Source organism: Pan paniscus, chromosome 13, assembly GCF_029289425.2.
Source record: "Pan paniscus chromosome 13, NHGRI_mPanPan1-v2.0_pri, whole genome shotgun sequence".
Taxonomy (NCBI): Eukaryota; Metazoa; Chordata; class Mammalia; order Primates; family Hominidae; genus Pan; species Pan paniscus.
This window is the reverse complement of record NC_073262.2, coordinates 31,757,621-31,778,300: the sequence shown is the minus strand read 5'-3', so window position 1 is coordinate 31,778,300 and position 20,680 is coordinate 31,757,621. Positions and strand designations below refer to the sequence as shown.

The 20,680-nt window shown below is 35.8% G+C and overlaps 1 protein-coding gene across 1 annotated transcript in view; it reads left to right on the top strand.

Moving 5' to 3' along the window:
• The first annotated feature begins 3,884 nt into the window (after nucleotides 1-3,884).
• Nucleotides 3,885-20,680, top strand: part of ARHGAP15 (Rho GTPase activating protein 15) — a 639,510-nt gene continuing 622,714 nt past the window's right edge. The window contains exon 1 of the mRNA XM_003822828.5: nucleotides 3,885-4,013. The gene's annotated coding sequence lies outside the window, so the exon portion shown is untranslated. The remainder of the gene's footprint in view (nucleotides 4,014-20,680) is intronic.

Genomic DNA, 20,680 nt, shown 5'->3' with positions numbered 1-20,680 from the left:
ACCATTTCAATGGGAGCCAACTTAACTTGTATTACTGTAGATCTTGTGCATCTCTTCACACACTTGTTGGATATCAGGGCAATCCTATTATTGAATTACTTATTCAACTCATTTTCTTATTCTCCAATTGGGATGCTTATTGTTTTCCTATTGGTCTGTATAAATATTTTGTAAAGCTAGATATTTTCTACTAGTCTCTTATTTTTCTATAATCTTTGTCTATGTATTTCTTTAGCAGAAATATATAATGTATAGTGAAATACACATATTTTTGCTCTTTTTCTGTTTAATGTAGGGACACTGTTTAAGAAAGTTCCATTTTGCAAAAATATTTTCCTTCCTGTTACTGTGTCAACAGCATGGTTTGACCTTTCAACTGTGCTTTTATCCATGTGAGGTCCATCTTTCCCTGTGTCTAATGTAGAAGCCCAAATCTATTATCCTCTATTTAGTAAGTATGTCTCACCAATATTATCTGATGAAACAGATCTGTTCCTTTTTGTTTATCTATGATGCTATCTTTGTCATATGTCAAGTTCCCAAATAAATACGCTGATTTTCTGAGCTGCTCCTTGGCCCAGCATTGAAATGTTTTTAATTCTGTGATTTGGACCATGTCAATCTAACATAGAAAATCAACAGTCCTTGATTTTTTGTTTGTTTCAAAATGAGCTTAGGTATTCTTGGACATTTGTTCTTCTAGGAAATTCTGGAAGGAGCTCATTGCATTCTTCAAAAAGTCCAGTTGGAATTATAATTATGATTTTATTGAATCTGTTTGTAGAATAATTTAGGTAGATTGATGCATTTCCACTTTTTAAAAAAATCTGTGAACATAGTACATTTCTGTTTATCCTGATCTTCTTTTAATTTCTTTGATATAGATTTAAAATTTAGAGAACTTTCTGGAGACTTGATTTTATGATTCCTAGAAATGATTCCTACCTTCTAAGTTGATCATTCCAGTCAGTGAAGAGGCAAAAGGAATACCAGAAGTAAAATTTTTCCTGAGCACTATTGGCTTAGAGTTGTGCTGCATGCCAAGTGGTTAGGAGCTAGCACAGTAATTGAGAAAAAGGGCTCTGAGGTCAGAACATCTGCGTTTGACTCCTGGCTCTACTCCTTACTAGTTTGGGCAACAAAGTAACCTCAGTTTCCTCATATGTAAAAATAATACAATAATATTGGCTAGCTCACAAATTTGTTGTGAGGATTAAAAGGCAGAATGAACGTAAAGTGCTTGATACAATGCTTGGATTATGGCAAACATTCAGAAAATCTTAGCTACTAAAAACAGTGAGCATATCAAGCCACAAGTGTCAAGGCGCTGACCTGTAGCCTTAATCATAGTAAGTACCTCTCCTTTTAGAAATCAAATCCAGGGCCGGGCACAGTGGCTCACGCCTGTAATCCCAGCACTTTGGGAGGCCGAGGCGGGCGGATCACCTGAGGTCAGGAGTTAACAACCATCCTGGCCAACATGGTGAAACCCCGTCTCTACTAAAAAAAATAAAAAATTAGCTGGGTGTGGTGGTGCACGCCTGTAATCCCAGCTACTCGGGAGGCTGAGGCACTTGAACCTGGGAATCACTTGAACCTGGAGGCGGAGGTTGCAGTGAGCCGAGATCATGCCACTGCACTCCAGCTTGGGCAATAGAACGAGACTCTGTCTCAAAAAAAAAAAAAAAAAAGAAGAAGAAAGAAAGAAAAGAAAAGAAAAAAGAAATCAAACCCAGGCATATCACACTGCCTAAGGGGCTCACCTTCCACCTTATACAAAGAAAAGGGGCACTTGTCTCCATTAACTGACTAATTGTTGATGCCAACAAATATTGTGTCACCCTTAAGTAGGTATTTACATTTATTTATTACCATAAGGGTATATTGTTATTTTATATTTTTCCTAATCAGATGCCTGATGTTAGTATCTATTTAAAAGGAAAGGCATGGCCGGGAGTGGTGGCTCACGCCTGTAATCCCAGCACTTTGGGAGGCCGAGGCGGGCGGCTCATGAGGTCAAGAGATAGAGACCATCCTGGCCAACATGGTGAAACCTCGTCTCTACTAAAAATACAAAAATTAGCTGGGCATGGTGGTGCATGCCTGTAATCTCAGCAATTCGGGAAGCTGAGGCAGGAGAATCCCTTGAACCCGGGAGGCAGAGTTTGCAGTGAGCTGAGATCGCGCCACTGCACTCCAGTCTGGCAACAGAGTGAGACTCCGTAAAAACAAGCAAACAAAAACAAGGAAAGGCCTAATTTATTTTCCTTGTCCTAGACTTCTGAGTCTAACTCAGATTTACAAAGGCTTAAATCAAGCAGAATGTACTGAAGTTCTCTGATGCTTCTTAGGAGTTATCAACATTTCCCAGCTCATGCTAATTTATATATCTACAATTCCTTATGATATACAAAATATATACATCTATTTACTTATCGTGTTCCCCAAGATGGATTTTTTTATGCGGATGTTTCATTACATGGATAAATGAACTAAATTTCAGAGAACTTAAGTAACTTGGCCAAGGTTAAGTGAATAGCAGTGTCAGAATTAAGGCCTGAATTCTGCTTTCCTCACTTTTAATATTATGAAATTTCCATTTTCTCTTCAGTGTTAAGGAGAAGCATTCAGTACAAATCTTCAGGACTCTAAACACTTAAAAAGGTCCTTCCTGAAATGAGAACTGACAGTGAATTCTAGGGTCAATCTGAAATGTGATTTTTAGAAAAAGATCCCAGGGAAATTCAGTTAACTGGTAGGGACATGCCATCCCTAACTTGGGCCATATCCACCAAATCTATTTTTAAAGATTGACTTTTAGTATGCCAAACATTCTATACCACTGAGCTCTATTACACAGATTTCTAGTCTAATTGGTTTGTATGACAAGAGATTGTGATTTAACTCTCTCATATATTTGGAAGGAAAGCTTTTCCTCTCTTCCTTTTATGATTAAGCTGCAAATCTCACAAAACCAGCCAAGCCTGAAAATCCAGGAGCTTATTCTTGAACTCCATGGCTTAATAAAGATGCACATCCTAGAGTTATTTCTGAGACCCCTTAAAAATATGTCTTGGGTTTGTTGAAGTTTGACACAGGAGGGCATTCAGCAGCATGCCAAAATGATATTGTTTGGATCCTTTATTATAATATATATTTTTTTTCTTTTTAAGTCAGACCACACAAAGAATCATTCAGCTAGAGCAAAAGCTCTTCAGCAGGTTTCAGAACTGCTTAGGAAATTGCCAGAGTGGACACATCCGTATGAGAGCCACAGTCACAGCAAATGCCACAGGGTGTGTTCGACGAGCATGATGAACACCTGCCTTTTCCCCAGATGCTCAGATGGCGGCGTGGCTCTGGGCTGTGTTTTCTGAAGTTCTAATGCAACCCTCCCAAGGCCTGATGAACCTGTTAACTGGATCAGGTTTTGGTGGGTCCTTTCATGAATGAGGCAGAGGCACCAGCTCTGTGAATTGGAGGTGGCTTCCTTGCTTCCAAAGTCAATATGCAGAGTGTCCTGATAGCATGGGAGCATCTCAAGCGTAGCCAGCAGAGTAGACGCTTCATTTTTCAGCCCTTGCTAGAAGGCAGAGAAAGAGGAAGTTTCTTCAGTGCTTAGCAGTCTGCTCCTCCCACTGATGAATTTTTAATCACACATTTTCCTCCCTTAAGTTAAAATTGATAAAATCTCTATACATGTGTCTTGTTTGACGATTGATAATAACATTGAAAAATAACAATATTGTTGACTATACAAGGCAATTTCTTCAAATTGAGTAATGATGTGATGTGTGTGGTTAACTGTCTCTACCCAGGAAGTGGTTTTATTTAAAAGTTTTGTGCTCACCCCACCCCCCGCCTTTTTCTTCCCCCAGTACTGAAATTAAGCAGCATCCAACACAGGCCTACTCTTACGACATGTGACTTTACTGTTTTCCGTTTTTGTTGAAAGAGTCATTAACAGTTAGGAGTTGATGGCAGTTTCAATAACAGGTCATTGCCGAGAAAAGGTAAGTTTTAACTTTATATTGTACATGAAATTTAAATTTGAACATGTTTGGCAGAGTTTCCTACGTTTTGGTGTGAACATATAAACATTTCTACAAAATATGACGCTTTTACCTGTGATTAAAACATCGGCTGGTTTCCTTTGATGTAGAAAAGAATGTTCTTTTCATATTTGCAGCTGTCAAATTCCAATGTCTTTTACTAAAATGTTATAATAATAAGATAATTTGCTAAGATTTTGTACTAAAATGTTAAAGACAGAATAAGTTATAAAGTTTTAGTTTGAAGTGCATTTAAAAATAACTACTAGAAATAATGTGAGACTTTGCACCTTTAACCAACTGTTTTATAAAAATATGTATTGTTCAACATCCAGATAAGGAAAGAGAAAAGGGTATAACAATGAGAAATAGCTTGAATTTCAGTGTGAAAGATGCTCACTTTAAAGCATTGTATTAATGTTAGCACTAAAAACCCTTAAAAAGGTTACTATGTAGCTAATTAAAAAGCAAGGAGCTTTTAAAATGTAAAGGAATACTGTCTATCATGACACTTGAAATTTTTTTTCTAAATTTCATTTAAGATATAGGGTGAAATGAGTGTAAGTTTCTAATTCATAAGCAAACTTTTATATTTAAAAAAGAAGTCACAGCTGATTTCATTGAAGGTTACTCTGAGAGGAGAGGCAAATTAGAGGTATACTTTTGTTATTTATGTAATTATATAATTTTCCTTCTTTGAAATATTCCAAAATAATAAACCTTAGAAATGAAAAGGATTTGTTAGTCCTAAACTGACATGTAATTTTCTTTTATATTGACTTCTTGCTTTTACAGAATGTCTTTGTGTGCTGTAACATATGTGCAGAAAACATCAAAATATTGCTAATCTCAGAGACAAATACCTAAAATAAATCTGACTGTAGATTTTTGAAAGAATTTTAATAACAGCCCAAGATATGATCCATTCTTCCCTAATATTATTTTTATTGTGCTGCTGGATGGGAGAAGTGATGGCCCCCACAACACCTATTTTTTGTGTTATTAAAAAATGGTTACAGGGTTGATAAGTGGCAACAATTTTCTTTTCTTTTATTGTCTTCTATTGAAAGACACACATAAATGTTTTTTGACATGGTCAATTTAGTAGGAAATTATTAGGCATACTAGTACACTCCGTTTTAAGACCTCTTCAATTGTCAATACTGAAGCTAGCTACTTGTTGACTATTAAAATGATCACAGAAAAATAGAGATTAGGACTTGGTGTTCAATACATTTTTTATTGTTAGCATGTAAGAAGACCCTGGTAATATATATTTGCTTTGATATTGTGATTAGATTTTCAATTTGTTGCATTTCCTCACAATGGAAAGCATTATTTAAATCTGTCTTCAATATCGTGGTTCTGAACCTCTGCATCTATAGAAGCTGTATAATTCTGATAATTTTGGTTGATATGTTATTACTTTCTTTCATTTTATTATAAAAGAATATCAAATGAATAAACACATGCAATACTTACACCTTAGCAAGAATGAATATGCAGATAAACATCTGGCATTGAAGAAAAGTCCATGAAAATTTTTTAAATTGTTTAATGCTTTTAAAAAACAAATTCACTGTAAAAATGAGTGTTTCTTGCAGAAACTGTTAAATTAAAATACACATATTTTATGGAATATGTGTAAAATTAACAACAAATTGAAGAGAGCTTGATATGAATTTAGAAAGATCAATGAGTAAAGATGATAGGTAAATTAAAATACCTTCAGAATTGTTTGTAAAGAGAAGTAAGGTACAAACCAAATTTTAAGACAGTTAATTGCAAATAAGTTACTATAGAATTCTATTACTTTATATGTTTTAAGTGGATGAGTCAGAAACAAGTTTTGATGAAATGAAAATAATACGGAAGATTTTATTTGGAAAGTCATATTAAAGCTAATTTGCTCAAAGAATGTCGTGCTTTTCCACTTAGGGCCAGCATTCAGTAAGATTCAGAAAGGAGAAACTCTTTCCTTGATATTCCTCCTGTTGCTCCTTTTTATTATTCTCTTCTGGAGCGGCCTGCTCTGCTCCTAATTTAGAGTCTCATAGACTTGGTGCCTAGAAAGATAGACCCTTCCATTCACTGGCTCCTTCCATTCAACTGAACTTTTAAAATGTACTCATCCCATTTTCCAGCACTTAGGGAATCTAATAAAAATAATCCACGCTTATAGGAGAAGGCTACAGAGCTTTGACTTCCTAGCCAGGCCTCCCTTTCTCCTCCCAGTGGAATTTTAATATGTTTCCTCAGCAGACAGGGCCCAAAGGATTAGCTAAATGTTGGATCTCAAGTGAGGAGACTGATGCCATGGTAAATGCTTGGGGGAAGACTTTAGAGGGAGAGTGTTTTGTTAACCATTGGTCCTGCCTGTGGCATTTAAACACAGAATTTCTGGAAGTGTCTCATATGAAGGATCCATCCCAGTGATGTATCCATTTCTTTAAGACATTCCTGAAGAAATAAACACCTTTCTTGCAGCAGGTAAAAAAAAAAATTATTGCACTACATTTTCAGGCAATTTTGATATTCCCATACACTTAGAAATTATTTAACAGAATTAGTTTTTAATAGATGTATATTAAAAGTCATTGAACACTCTGAATTTAATTCTTTGGATACTAAAAGCATATTTTTTACACTGTACAATAAATGCTACATAATTAGACTTTAAAATGCCCTTGTAAGTATTCTAAATTTGAGCTTAGAGTGTGCAAAACTTCTTTGTTGGCAAACGATAGAAAATGAGTTCAAACTAGCCTAGGCAAAAGAGATATTCTTTTATGTGTGAAAAGTCCAAGAATAGCAAAGTCAGGAATGGCTGGATCCAGGAGCTCACACAGGATTATCAGGAGTAGGTCTCATTTTTTTCATTCCTCAGCTCTTCTTTTCACTATGCTGTAAGCAGTCTCTAGTGGAAGCTCTCACGAAATTGTCAAGCTCCTACTGAGTTGATCCTTTCAGCAAACTGTGGGGAAAGAATGCTTTTCCCCAGTCACCACAGCAAAGTGTCAGATTTAGATCTGATGGGACTGAATTGGATCACATGACCATAGCTGAACAATTACTGAACTTGGGTGCAGACAGCATGCGTGACCATGCCTAGCTCACTGGCCCACTCCTGCACTGGGGGCAGCTACAGCTGCAGCACTTGGGCTCTCTGCTGAAAAGAGGGGTCTCCTGATGTAGAAATTAAAATGCTTTCCCCAGAAGAAAGGACAAAAGCCTCAAAATTCTACTACGGAGTCACGTATGGTCACATTTTAAACAGTCATTATTTCCCAACTTCTTCAAATTCCATAATTGTACAAAAATACAGTTTTAATTTAAAGGCGGATCTGATTGAAACATGAGTTTGAATTAAACTAAATTTTAAAATATTTTTCAACAGCTACTGTATGTTTGACAACTCCTCACAACATTTGCCTTCTAAAAGCTTATAATCCAGAGTGACTATTATTTTAATAATTATGATGCAAATACAATTTGTCAAGTACCATAAGAAGATACAGAGAATGCTCTATTAGAGTTCAGAAATTCATCCAGCATTTTTGCATTCCTGTTATTTGCCAGGCCATAAACTAGAGAATTTTGTAAGTGTTGTATCATCTGATCACATACTTTCAGGGAGTTCTGGACAGTTTTGGAGGAAAGTTTTGTGGTAGTTTTCAGGGAAATCTAGCACTGGGAAGATGAGAAACATTGCAAGGGACAGGAAGGAAATATGTCAAGGCACAAAAACACGGCGTGTCAGAGAATTCCAAGGTAGTGTGAATTCTCCAGTTTTGTTAGACAGAAGTATAGTAATAAGAGGTAGGCCAGAAAGATGGTGTGAGATCATAAATAGAGTAGACCTGGATATAAGTAACAGCAGGGTTTTTGAGCAGGGGAGATACGTAATTGGATGTCCACACTTTTACATCTTGATGGGTTGTCTGTCTAGGGTCAGGATGTATTTGTTTCTTCCATTTATCTCACTGTGAAGTGACATTTTCTTTGCAGAAGAGTTTGAAGTCAGTGGAGATATTTCTGTAAGGACAGGCACTGATTACCTGTTCAGGTGCCTGAGGTTCTTATTCAAGTTATGGTTATAACAATCTTTTTTTTCATTTGATGAAGGCCTTTTGTTTGTTTTGTTTGCTTTTAATTTAAGAATAGATGATATAGTGAGATGGTTCAAAATCAACATAAAACCAAAACACAATGTTTTTAGATAAGCTATTTCTTATATTTTTATTTCTATCTATCCCATTTATCCCCATCTTAATCCAACGTAACCACTTTTCATATGTTTAATATATATATTTATACTTCACAGTTTATGTAAAAACCATATATATATGCACATCTATGTGTGTATGTATATAGCATAACTGCACGCACCTCTTCACTTTGCTTTTTTTCTTTTAGAAATATAGATTAGAGATATTTTATAACAAAACTAAGAAACTAATTCTCTTTTTTACAGCTGTATACTATTCCACTGTATGGAAATATCATACTTAATTTAACCAGCCTCCTGTAAAAAGAATGATGGATGTTTTCAAGTTTTTCTAATTCAATGAATGTCCATGTAATTGTTTCTGTTTGAAAATCTATCTATCTATCTATCTATCTATCTATCTATCTATCTATCATCTATCTATCATCTATCTATCTACCTATCTATCACACATTTCCAGAAATAACATTTATGAGACAAAGGATAAAATAATTTTGATAGTTGTTGCCAAACTATCCTTCATGTTATTTGTAACTTTTTGAACTTCCACCAGCACTTAATGAGAACGCTTGCAGAAGCTCCATTGCTTTTTCAAGGGATTGTGTTGCCAAGCTTTGCAGGTTTTGCCAGTCTCTAACAACTGCATCTCAACACAGTTTTATTGATATTTCTGCTATTATGGTTAAAACTGATCTTCTTTTTAAAAGATTAAAGGTCGATTTGCTTTCCTTGTAAGAAAATGTATTCTTTCTCAGCTGTATAACTAAAGACCAAAACATTAGTGACTTTAGTGACACTCAAGCCTTGGTGTGAGATGTCAAAGGAAGCAAAGAACTAGAGATAGCATATATAAAATGCTGTATTCCTTTTCTTTTTTTTTTTTTTTGAGGCGGAGTCTCACTCTGTCGCCCAAGCTGGAGTGCAGTGGCGCAATCTCGGCTCACTGCAAGCTCGGCCTCCCGAGTTCATGCCAGTCTCCTGCCTCAGCCTCCCGAGTAGCTGGGACTACAGGTGCCTGCCGCCAAGCCCAGCTAATTGTTTTTGTATTTTTAGTAGAGTCGGGGTTTCACGGTGTTAGCCAGGATGGTGTCGATCTCCTGACCTCGTGATCCACCCACCTTGACCTCCCAAAGTGCTGGGATTACAGGCGTGAGAGCGCGCCCAGCCTAAATGCTGTATTCCTTTTCTAAAGCTTGAAATAGACAGTAGCTTAAAAGGTGGATAAAATATGAATGTTCAAGTGAAGGAGGAGGAAAGGAATGAAAATAAAGGAACCCAACAAGGTCTCAGAGGAGACTAAGACAGATGGGTATAATCACTGGCTCAAGTAGATGAATTAACCTTAAACAGAAGAGAGAGCACTTTAATGAGCGTGAATGCAGATGAATTGGATATAAATAAGATTCAGTGAGGAGAGGAATTTGAGGGAATACATGCTTCATAGTTTCTATCTTTGCTTAAATGGTGGGAAAATTCATCTGATGAAAGCATTTTCTGCATGTCAAAAACTAGACAGAATATCTTATTTTAAAACTTATCCTTGTCAGTAACACACAATACAATTGTGGATTTTGCAACTTATTTTTTATCTTTTGCTGGTTATTAGTCCAATTCCATTCAACTCCATAAATAATTTTGAACTCTAAGTATACTATGTTGTCCTAAGGATTGCTGGAGATACAAAGAAATAGATATGCTACTTAGCCAATGAAAACTGTTTAGTAGGTAAGAGGTACACAAAGATAAGTATCTAAATATCAATTATACATATAAGTCCAGTGCCATAGAAATATTATAGAATATACCATTGACAGAATCCCAAAGGTCTTCATTTTGCCAAATCTAATAGCCATTTATGTATCTTTATATTATTCACTGTCTGAGCTGCATTTGATGCTATCGAACCCTCCTTCCCTCTTGAAACTCTCTTTTCATTTGACTTCTGGGATACTTTTTTCTTCCAGTTTTCCTCCAAACTACCTGAATGCTCTTTCTGTATCCTTTGCTAACGCTTTCTCATCATCTAGCTCTCTAAATGTTGGAATGTCCTGAGGTCAGTCTTTGGATTTCTACTTGTCTTCTAGGTTTATTCCTTTGCGGTTTTATTTAGTTTCATGACCTTAAATGTTATCTATATACTAATTATATTTCAAGACCAAATCTTTTCTCTTAGCAGTAAAACTATAACTCCAATTGCCCATTCATCATCTCCACTTGAATGTCTCATAGAGACATCAAAATGAGTATACAGTACTCAAAGCAAATCTCCTAATTACTGCCCACCTGTCCCCCAACCCAGCCTGCTTCTTTCCTTTTTGCCTCCACCTTAGTTAATGACACCATATTAATCTCTCTTTTCAGGACAAGAGTCTAAGAATTATCCTTGATTCTACTCTTTCCCTACTACTTCCCACCCAAAGTTTCATCTAGTTTATCAGCAATAAGTAGAGCCTGTAAAATATAAACTTACTTTTCATTATACTGTTCACGTGACTTTTCTCAATAATGGCCCTTAAGGTGTTATATCTTTTTTTTTCAGTCTAATACTTCTTTTATTTTTTATTTTTTTGGTTGTCAATAGAATGACTTTTCTAAAAAAATCTTGCCAAGTGAATACAGCACAACGTGACACTTGGATGAACATCAAACTTTAGATAAAACACACACACCAATTTACTCTCTGGTTTCAAGTTAGAATAACAAGAAGCATATGAAACAATGTTGATTTGTACATGTTTGAATTAATTCAAGAAGGTTGAAGAGGTGGCAATGTTTACAACCTTTTAGTCAGACTTTTTGTTGGGCCCCCCGCTCCAGGTGACTCCTGTGCTGTAATTTGTTATTAAGTATACTTTGAGGGCATGAAAACCGTTAAGTCTCCCAATCCTTAAACATATTAGTGAAGAAAAAGATATGGAAAAAGAAAACGTAATAAATAAAAACTCCTTTTATATTACATTTTGTTTACAATTTGTCTTCTTTCAAATTGTTGCTATTATGTACTTGAATCCTTTTTTGAGGTTCTATTGATATACTTTTATACTTATAAGTGATGATTGGAAATCTTAGGCTCTTATTGAATAACTTTGTATTTCACGGGAATGAATTAGATATTAAGCAAGAGGTATAGGTACATCAGAATATCTTGAATTCAATCACTTATTTCCACTTCCACTGCTGTTATTGCAGAATTCTCCTGACTCTCCTCCCTGCTTCTATCTTCCCCACAATAGTCATTGTCCAAGGAGTAGACAGAGTGGCCATTTTAAGAGTTCAACCATGCAAACTCTTTTACTATAATATTCCAAATGACTATCTATTATACTTCAAATTAGATTCAATCTCCTTTCATGATTTGCAAGGACCTCGTTATCTCATTACTCTGCTTTTGTTTTCCTTCATATTAGTTTGGCTATGGAATTTATTATTTATTTTTCAGTGTTTAGTGGCTATTTTCACCTTAGAATGTGTGGTCCATGGGAGTATTGACCTTGCCTGTCTTTTTACTGCTAAATACCTAGAACCTAGAACAAATGGTAGGTGTATGACAATATCAATAAATATTTGTTTAGTGAAAGGATAAATGCCATAAAGATTGACTTTGGGCTATAGAATCAAGGAAGACCATCTGGAGATGTGTGACTTTTCCTGGTCTAAAATATAGGGTAATTTAGGAGAAGAGAAGCTAGAAATATATTTCAAATAAAAGACACTATATGTACTATATATATGGTACAGTTTTAGTAAGTTGGCAGTGATGAAAGGTTGGGTTTGAATTCTGTATCCATTATATGCTTCTGAAAAATGGAACAAATAACCCACCAGCTGAAAACATATTGCCATAAACTGATGAGAAAGAGCAACTACCTCTAAGTATTTAAATTTTAAGCAATTTTACTAAAACCATGGTATTAAAATTGACTAATTTTATGTTCACTTTAAATCCATTTCCTAAAAGAGTCAAAACAGGACATCTTTTTAAAAGAGCTATGGAAGGTAGAATGCTCAGGAAATTGGATGCTGAGTCAAGGGAAACTTCCGTTTCTGTTCATTTATCTTTCTGCTTTAGTTAATTTCATGTTAGAATTTTAAAGACTAGAAACTGAGCGATGGAACCCAAATTCAGCTCTCTGCCAAATGCACTGGGGAAATCAAGTAATCTGAGCTTCTGTATAATACCACCTATTCATACTTTGATGGTTCTCCTAAAGTAGAACATTAAAGGAAAAAATGTATGGTGATTACCTCAGTGGTGTCTCAAGCACTGTGGTAAGTACTATAGTTGTTACCAAAACTAGACAATATTAACTTATTCTCAAGATGTTTACAGTTGCTTGAGAAATTCATCAATATAAATTATTAGAGTGAGATTCTTAATAATTATCATCATAGCTATGACTTACTCTGTGTAGATTATGGGACAAGAATTTTGCATGCATAATTGCATTTGGTATCCACAAAAATCATGTAAAGGAATTTGTATCCCCATTTTAAAGATAAGGAAGCTAAGGTTAAGAGATTAAATACGCAAATTTACAAAGCTTTTCAGTAGGCTGGGTCATGAGTTGTACATAGATCTGGGTAATGCAAAGTCCATGTTATTTTCAGTATGCCATGCTATAATTTTGAAGCCTGTTAAGTGTTAGCAGTTAAGCAATGCTGAACTTTATTCATGAGACCCTAGAGTCTAAAAGGCTCTAAAAGAATCCTACTTTGTTTGATGTCTAAAACAATGCCATCTGTAGGAAACTTGTTGTTTCTTCTCTGCAAATATTGCCTATGCAGAAGTGTTGTAAAACTTGTGAGGAAGAAAACGTTCTTTTGCCTTGGTTTTTGCCATACTGCAGGTGTCTTTCCTATTTCTCTTTTTCTGGTCTCCTCTGGATTCTATGTCTCCCCCTGGCCCTTAATTCTCAAAAATTCCTTCTTAGATCCACCTATCCAATATGGTAGCAACTAGCACAAGTGACTATTGAGCACTTGAAGAAGGGCTAGTATGAATTAAGTGTAAAATAAACACCAGATTTTGAAGACATAGTACAAATAACGAAAATGTAAAATAATTAATATTTTGGCATTTAATCATGCTCCATTGATTATATTTTGAAGTATTGGGTTAAATAAAATTATTAAAATTAATTTCACTTATCTCATTTAACTTTTCCATGTGGCTACAGGAAATTTTTAAACTACATGTGTGTGGCTCATATTATATTTCTAATGGATGCCACGGCTCTAAACCATCTTCTTTTTGGTCTCTCTTTTGACGTTCTTATGATTTCAATTTCATTCCTCAAATACGGTCCTTAAATTTCTATCTTTAGCCTTGGTGTCTCTGTCAAAATTGTTCCTTATTTCTAATTGTCACTTGATACTTCCTCTATGATATCCCATCAGCAGGTTAAACTGATTATGTCCCACATTAAATCCATGGCCTCTCCCAAGGGTTATTTTTGCCTTCCTTCCAATTTTGATTACATCTCTACTCCTGAAGTCATATTATTAAGGGACATGATATCATCCATATCATGTATTCCTTACCACTTATTCCATACAGCCAATCAATTGCCATACTCAAGCAGCATTTATTCCTTTCTTTCCATTTGCACGTAACATCATGGTCACTATTGGTCTATTGAGTCTTATCTAGATTATGGCAAAAGAGTCTCAGGCTTTTATATTGCTATTTCTCTTGCCTCTTTATTTTGCTTCTTATAAATGTATTTTAAGGCTTTAGGGTGGTAGTTGGGTTTGAGTTAACTAATGCAAGTAATAATGTCTATCATCTATTTATATTCTATTTAGAATTTTAAAAGTCGTTTTGCATATGTTATTTTACTTGGTAATTCTAGAAAGCCAGTGACAAAGTGGGAGCTTTTAGTAGACTTCGTAGAAAAAGGCAGTGAAGCATGGAGAAATTGAATTGCGGGAGGACACAGAAGGGCTAGGACACATTTCAGGTATAACCATTAAAACATACTTTTTCTCAAATTTTAGTCTGGAACTTTTTTCTTTCTTACAGAGATAGTAGTGGTATTAAAAGCACAAGCTGGGAAGTCAGAAAAAATAAAATTCAACTCTGGGCCCTACCACTTGCTAGATCCTGTATGATATTTTGGGCAAGTTACTTAATCTTTCTGAGTCTGCATTGGCTCATCTGTAAAATGGTGAGTTTCCTCCCAAGGAAAAAATATAAAATGATGTATGTAAAGATGTCTACCCTGCATGAGGCACATAGTAAATCACTTTAAAAAGGTTAAATGCGGTGGTAAGAGTAGCAGTAGTAATTGTTTTATCAGGTCTTGAATCAAAGAATGACTTTTTTTTCTTCACTATGATGTAAAAATCATGCTATGATAATTTTGGTTTATTTTGATTCTAAGTATTATGATAAAATTATGAAACTCATCAAAAGCAATTTCTTGCTATTAGTTTCATTTTCTCAATACAGCTGTGTGGGGGAGTATAGTATAGCTGTGTGGGCAAAGGGAAGAAGAGATAACTCTTTTCTTGTTTGTTTACCAATTTTTGGTTGATATGGTAATTTTCCTTCAAGCAGCTCAAGATGTACCCTCACCAAAAATAACCTTTAATTATGAAGAATTAATATTTATCACATAAAACAATTCAAAAACAGGTAGGCAGCCACTGACTCTTACGCCTGAAATTAAAATGAAGCAAAGAAAAACAGCAAACACGAGGAGAGAAAAGAAAGTAGAATTCTCTTCATGCACTTTTATTTTAAATCTAAATTTTTGCATGGAGTGGTAAGGTAGTAAGGTAGATAGTCCACAAGACAGATCTACTAGGGTCCTAGAAAAATAATTCTGAGAAGGGAACATATAAAAGGAAACTAGGAAGTCCTGAGAGTGTAGATTGCTAACCCAGTAAAGAAGTCTTTTGTCTTTTTTTTTCTTCCTTTCTTTTGTTTAATTTTCCTTTGGGGAAACCAACTCAGGATTCCATATATGTAGGCTGAATGAATATCCCAACTCAGTCCTAATTTTGAAAGCAATTGTTGTTAGCGCATCCACCTAATGAGAACAAGGTGCGGCAGAGGGGAACCCATGTGCTTACAAAATGCTGGGAAAACAACCAGCTATGGTGCTGTCCACAGAAAGCTTGCTGTATCCTATGGCCAGCTGGCATTGAGCTTTAGGTTTGAAGTCTGGCATTAGCAAAGGGGATTAGCAAGTGGGCAGTAGGTTCAGGGTGGGAAACCAGCTTGACAAAAAACCTGGAGACCAGTCAGCATGGCAGATGTGTAGAGCATACACACCCTGGAGCAGGGATGGGGGAAGGTGAAATGCAGTGATCTGACTTCTCCTGACCATGATGAGCTGTATGGTGCATACATTTGGCAGCTTTAGATGTGGAGAGGTATGCAGGAAACACAGGAATCCAACAACACTTGGGATTTGGAGTCACAGTCATTCTAATCTTGGTGGCAAACTTGAACATGCTGGAAATGCTCATGGCCTGGGGGAGTTGGAGACAGGGGATTTCAGACAGTGCTGAATGAATATATCAATTTCAGTCCTAATTCTGAAACCAGTTGGTATTAGGGCATTGAATTAATGAGAGCAAGGCATGGGACCAAGTGTCTATAATGTCCTAAGTACAATACAGAGCAACAACACTGACAAATACAGTGTCTGACTTTAAGGAGCCCACAGTCAATTTGGGCAGAAGAGACACACAGCTCAAATAGAGAACAGAAACCAATATAAGGCAGGATATAGTTATCTGCCAAAATATAATAGAAACAGTAGAGGAGGCAAAGAAAACAGAGAGAGGAAAAGGGGAACTTGCTTAGCAAGAGCAAAGAGCACAGCACAATATCCTACTCGTTGTAACCAAGATCATGTTGAGAAAATTGTAAGAATAAATGAAGTAATGTGAATGTTTGACGATCCTCTTTCTAAAGCAGTAGTACAAATGCAAATGCAAATGCAGTCTCCTGGTTCTGCTCTTCATTTGCAATCTTACCAGCTTAGATTTAAAAATAATGAAATACTGAAAATAATATTGACTTAATAGGCAGCACAATCACCATTCAACCCATACATCAGAGGAGCAATGTTCCTAGGGGTGATTGACACTACGAGCCACAGTCGGGAATGCCTCCAGGCCAGTTGGGATATCTATACAAGATAAGTGGGTAGGAGAGGACTTGTAGACAAGAGAATGTCTATATGATGCCTTGTCTATAGGATGTAGAAGCTGTCCACCCGCAGCTGTCTCTTACCATACACACCTGGATCAGTTTGCCACGTTTTATGAATTTTCAAGAGAAGACATATAGACATACTTTTCTGGTTTTTTTTTTAAAAGTAACAACCCTCATTTTTCAATTGGAAATTGATTCAAAACATTCCAAAACATTGTTCAGGCCCAACAACATATGTCTGTGGGTTGAATTTGGTTGGCAGTCTGCCGATTTTCCACCTCTTCTTGAATTTATAGCTGCTCCTAAAAAAGCAGGAGCAGAGGGTAATGATTAGAGAGAACTGGAGTCCTCCAAATAACTTCTGTATATGCAATAAATCCCAATAAATGTTTAGAGACTGACTGGAGCATTAGATTATTCTGTGAAAAAAACATCCATTTATGTATAGCTTCTTCATTTAGGTCCTTGTTGTGTCTGTCTAGCTTGCATGACTGGGCTCATTTTCCTAAATTGAAAGAACAAACTTTCTTCTGCTGCCAACCCTCCCCAAAGCATTTTTTTTACAAAAATCATTAAAAGATGTCTCTAAAAGTTTAACTTGACTAAGTCATAACAAATACATTTGTCTTTACATCGACTGTTATTTTTGAATCGCATGATGTAGGTAGGGTATGGATCAGAATGTGTGGAAGTACTGTTGTAAGGGAGATGAAAGAGAGGTTTGCATACCTTGTGTTGTGATAGTAAGAGTGGCAACCATTTAAATACACATACATGTGTGCATGCTCACACACACACAAAAACACACACAAGAAACCCACCAGTAAGTGCACAAGATGGGGAAATGTAGCTGGGGCTTGGTTGCATAACCAATTTCATCACGTTTTCTCCTTTAATAGATTAGATTCTCTGTCTCAGACGTAGTTATAACAAAGGATATAAGTAAATAAAACAAGACAGAGAAGAAAAATGTTCAATGATTTTTAAATTAAATGGATAATTCTCCCAACTATTTAATACTCTAAATATTTATGCATTTTTTACTTTAATGTGTCCAAGCAAAAATCCTATATTTCACTTTGTGAAGCACCTAAATTTAGACAGAAATTTGGCTACACTAATTCAAATTACAGTAGCACTCAATTAACTGGAACCTATTAGTTATATCACATATGTAACCATCTCCTCCTCTGCCTCTCACCTTGAGGGGAGAAGCCTGGGAACTATACTTTGAGGAAGAAAAAGCAAACTAAACTTGTTTAAGTAGAGTATCTAGTCCCCCAGATAGCTCCTATATTAAGATTCCTGAAAAGGCAGTTGAATCACTTCAAGAGACTAAAGGCATCAAGAGAACCTTCAGTTATTCATCCTAGAAAGAAGAGGATACATTTTAAGGTGTACATATACAATATACAATTAACATAGTATATGGTATCTCTTATCTTCAAAGAAAAGGATTGAAAAACTCAGTAAAAATTTTCAATTTAAGTAATGTGAACTGGCAAATATTTTTTCACTATTTTGATCATCTGGGCTTCTTGAAAGGAAGCCTGAGGATACATTATTTTGTGGATTTTTTTTTTCTCACACCAAACTTCCTTTGGTCTTTATCAAGGAGAGCTATCTTCTTTTTTTTTTTTTTTTTTGTCCCTCAGACAATTACTTGAACCACCTCAGGGCTAAATCATCCACCGCTGGAACAAGAAATAGAAAACCATCAAGACACTGGGACCAACTTCACAGAGTACATGCTAAGCCATTCTATCCAGAGCCTACTGCAAAAGCAATGGAACTGAAATTGGATGGGCATTCCCATACACTTTTTTTTTTAACTTTAAGTTCAGGGATATATGTGAAGATTTGTTACCTAGATAAACTTGTGTCATGGGGGTTTGTTGTACAGATTATTTAATCACCCAGGTATTAAGCCTAGTACCCATTAGTTATTTTTCCTTATCCTCTCCCTCTTCCCACCCTCCAAACTCCAGTAGGCCCCAATATGTATTGTTCTCCTCTATGTGTCCATGACTTCTCATCATTTAGCTCCCACTTATAAGTGAGAACATGCAGTATTTGGTTTTCTGTTCCTGTGTTAGTTTGCTAAGGATAATGGCCTCCAGTTCCATCCATGAACCTGCAAAGGACATGATCTCATTCTTGTTATGACTGTATAGTATTCCATAGTGTATATGTACCACATTTTCTTATCCAGTCTATTGTTGATGGGCATTTAGATTAACTCTATGTCTTTGATACTGTGAATAGTTGCCTCAATGAATATACACATGCATAAAGGGATGATTTATATTCCTTTGGGTATATACCTAGTAATGGGATTGCTGGGTCGAATGGTATTTCTGTCCTTAGTTCTTTGAGAAATCTCCATACTGTCTTTTACAATGGTTAAACTAATTTGTACTCCCACCAACAGTGTACAAGCATTCCTTTTATGAACTATTTTTTAAGTGTTGAAATTGATGTTATTTTACTCACACTTACCAAGTTCATGATATAAATAAGCAAAGAAAAAGTAAAAAGCACTCTTGCACTCAAAGTTGTGTATAGACCCAGATTGCCTAGGAGCTCTTTGGGGATTTCTTTTATGCAAAAGAATTTATTTTCCAGCAATATTTATGACTGGATGTTGGTCTGGTTGACAAAGTACCATATTTTAATTAGTCTTAAGTAGAATATTTACAGCATCATTTTCATGCACCTATGTGTCTATTTATCTATTTACTTACCTGCTTAGCTACCTACTCATTTATCTCTCACTATTTTCAACTATTGCCCATACCCCTACCCCTCACCAGCATATTCTAAAGTGAACTTTCATTCCCAGGAAAATTAATTAGAGCAGTAATATGAACAAAATGAAGATAGCAGCAATGGGCTGTAAAATAAGAAGACACCATAGTAACAAGTAACTATTTCACAATAATGCGTGTATAAAATTAAAGAATAACTTACATAAACCTTTATAAAAATAACTTTTTACAAAAGGGTGCAGCTGAATCCCTTAGGGGTTATGACCAAATATGCAATTTCTCAGCCTCTCCCTCATTCTCCTTAAATGGGAATATCTGTGGAAGGTTCAGCTAAGTCTGCATATTTAATAAGCTCCACACATTGACCATTGAGAATTACTACTTTATAGCTCTCTTTCTCTTTACTACCAGAAGCATGTGCACATCTGGAACTGGTTATTTCTGACCCTTACGCTCAGGTGAAACATTAACTTAATACAGACAATCTTTAATTCTAGTGGAATGGGGTTTTGTGGATTCAACAATAAATTATAATGAATGATCTCATCTTTTGGTCTGGGCTTGTGATGTACAAATCAAGTGCATTCCCACCTTATTTACAAGTCCCAGCACTTCAGTGGGTCACCTCTTCCTCACTGGACATTTGCTTTCTCCTTGAGCACAACTTCCTTTGCTGGTAACCTGGTCATTCATTGCCTCACTCTCTTGCTAGGGTTGAGGTTCTACCTTTCTATTGCCAATCTCCTTTGTGGATAATTGAGCTAGACCTGAACAAATAGCCAGAATTGAGAACTGTGCCACCTAGCAACAAACCTCCTAGTTGATAACAATCTGCAAATCTGAACTTCTCAGTATTCCCCACCCTGTCAGATTATCAATGACCGTTTCTGCTCACTTGTTGTATAACTCTTCCTATTCAACTTGTATCCCCAGTTGCCAATATTTACCTAGATTGTGACCACAGATCTATGTAATTGCTTGACACTGTCAGCATCTTTCAAACTGAACCTTTCGTCACCACGTGTGGCTAGGAGAGCTCTCCAGAAACTGGTCACTTCAGATGAAAAGCCAGTTCCTGGTTCTTTCAGGAGAGATAACAGGTCCTTCCAATTTATATATGTATAGGGGTGTGTGTGTGTGTGTGTGTGTATATATATAATATATATATAATATATATGTAACTTTATTTCCATATGGAATATATATATATATATATCTCACACCAAACACAAACATTATTTCCAGATGAGTCATAATTCTAAAAATAAATAAAGTTGAAACAACTCATTTAGAGGAAATCATGGGAATAGTCTTTGTTGCCTTGAAATTAAGCAAGGGTCTCTTAAGAGGGCAATAAAAGCACTAATTGTAAAAGGAAATAAATAATAAGTTAAACAATATTAAAATTAAGGACCTCTTCATTAAAAGATGCCATTAAGAGAGTGAAAAAGCAACCCACAAG